At 42.8% G+C, this 2,380-nt stretch overlaps 1 non-coding gene across 1 annotated transcript; it reads left to right on the top strand.

Moving 5' to 3' along the window:
* Positions 1 to 1,787: 1,787 nt before the first annotated feature.
* On the top strand, positions 1,788 to 1,894 carry LOC122469689. Its single transcript, XR_006293584.1, has one exon. It is a non-coding gene; the product is annotated as a U6 spliceosomal RNA (small nuclear RNA).
* The last annotated feature ends 486 nt before the right edge of the window (positions 1,895 to 2,380 follow it).

Here is a 2,380-nt window from a genome sequence, read left to right as displayed (position 1 = left end):
TACTATGGTGTAGTGGTAGGCAAAATTTGCATGTGGGTGGTAATAACATGTCTTTCCCTAATTATAAACTATGATAGGATTCATCTATGTATCATATGATTTCACTCATGGAATTTGAGAAACACAACAGAGGAATAGAGGGGAAGGGAAGGAAAAATAATATAAAAACAGAGAGGGAGGCAAACCATAGAGACTCTTAGATACAGAGAACAAACTGAGGGTTGCTGTAGGGGTGGAAGGTAGAGGGATGGGTTAAATGGGTGATGGGCGTTAAGAAGGGCACTTCTGGGGATGAGCCATGGGTGTCATATGTAAGAGGTACATCGCTGGGTTCTATTCCTGAAGCTAAGACTGTACTGTATGTTAACTAACTTGAACTTAAATTAAAAAAAAAAAAAAAATAGGGGGCGCCTGGGTGGCGCAGTCAGTTAAGCGTCCGACTTCAGCCAGGTCACGATCTCGCGGTCCGCGAGTTCGAGCCCCGCATCAGGCTCTGGGCTGATGGCTCGGAGCCTGGAGCCTGTTTCCGATTCTGTGTCTCCCTCTCTCTCTGCCCCTCCCCCATTCATGCTCTGTCTCTCTCTGTCCCAAAAATAAATAAACGTTGAAAAAAAAATTAAAAAAAAAATAGGATTCATCTATGTTCAAGAGAATTCCCAGATTCCAACTTTCTTGGGCATTTATTAAACAGCGGGAGGGGGTTAGGTAGCAGGAAGAAGAGATGGAACAGGATTTAGGATAATTACAAAGCCCAAGATGTGGGGGTAAGTGAGGAGGAGCCTGGGGTTTTATTTTTTCCTCCCTTCTCTCTTTTCTTCACTGAGGGTCTTCTCCTCCTCCTTCTGGTCCCTGACACCACATCCTCACCTGCCCTGTGTGGCCTCTCACTAAAGGTGAAAAGAAGAGAAAAGCTGGAGAAATGGGAGTGTTTGGAGTTGGTAAGCCCAAGCAGCAGCCTGCAGAGAGAAGAGGGGTCCTTATGGCCCCTGGTTACCCGTCTGGAACAAGGGGTTCTATTTCCACATGGCTATTTCTATGCCTGTATGAGACATGGCTAATGCATGTTATTATGTAGCTATTATTAGGTTTCAACACTATCTTATTCTCTTCTTCCAGATACACAGAAGACTACTTTTCTCAGCTGCCCTTGCAAGTGAGCAGGGTCATGTGACTATTATGACTAACAATACGTGGGCAAAAGTGACAAATCATTTCTGGGCTGTGGCAGTGTAAAGCTGTTTGTGATTCTCAAGTCTCTCTGCTGCCTTGTCATTGCAGTAGTGGAAGGGATCTTGGGTGGAACTGGAAGAGATAAAACATGGGCTCAGAAGTAGCCTATATTTCAAAAAAAAATTGTTTTTATGTTTTTTTATTTTTGAGAGAGAGACAGAGCATGAGCTGGGAAGAGTCAGAGAGGCGGGGGAGACAGAGAATCTGAAGCAAGCTCCAAGCTCTGAGCGGTCAGCACAGAGCCTGACATGGGGCTCGAACCCATGGACTGCAAGATCATGACCTGAGCCGAAGTCAGATGCTTAACCAACTGAGCCACCCAGGCACCCCAGAGGTAGCCTATATTTTTGAGCCACCACTGTGGATTGGGATAAGGGGAGGGTAGCCCTGATGAGCCACCCAGACCCATAACAAGTTTTGTAGGAGCGAGAAATAAATTTGATTATACTAAACAACCAAGATTTTCAGAGCTGCTCAATATCATAGCATAACCCAGACTATCCTGCCAGATATAATTATGGAAACTGGGGCCTGCATATTTAAGAAAACACAAACTTGTGCTCGCTCTGGCAGCACATATACTAAAATTAGAATGATACAGAGAAGATTAGCGTGGCCCCTGCACAGGGATGACACACAAATTTATAAAGTGTTCCATATTAAAAAAAAAAAAAAAAGCACAGACTTTATTTTATTTCTGGGAATGGAAGGTATTGATTTATTTCTGGGGAATGGAGTCAGTTAGACCAGGGTTTGAACACCTGCTCTACCGTTTCCATTTGTGACACTGGGCAGTTAACATGACCTCTCTAAGTTTAGTTTCCTCATCTACCAAATAAGGATAAAAATGCCTATTTGGGGGACATCTGGCTGGCTCAGTACAGCATGTGACTGTTGATCTCAGGGTCGTAAGTTTGAGCCCCTCGTTGGGTGTAGGGATTACTTTTTTAAAATGTCTATTTTGTAAGGTTATTTTGTGGGCTATATAATATTCAAGTAATGAAAACCTCTAACGGTAGCTGGCACATTATAAGAAATCAATAAAAGGTAACTTCATAAGATCCATTTCTGTTTATTTACACTTAACAAATATCAAAGGAGAAAAATAATTCTCTTTGTATATTTAAATCAAACACTGCCTAACAAGCCT

This window comes from Prionailurus bengalensis, chromosome B3, assembly GCF_016509475.1.
Source record: "Prionailurus bengalensis isolate Pbe53 chromosome B3, Fcat_Pben_1.1_paternal_pri, whole genome shotgun sequence".
Taxonomy (NCBI): Eukaryota; Metazoa; Chordata; class Mammalia; order Carnivora; family Felidae; genus Prionailurus; species Prionailurus bengalensis.
Note: the sequence above shows the minus strand (reverse complement) of the source record. Positions and strands in the feature narration are given on the sequence as shown.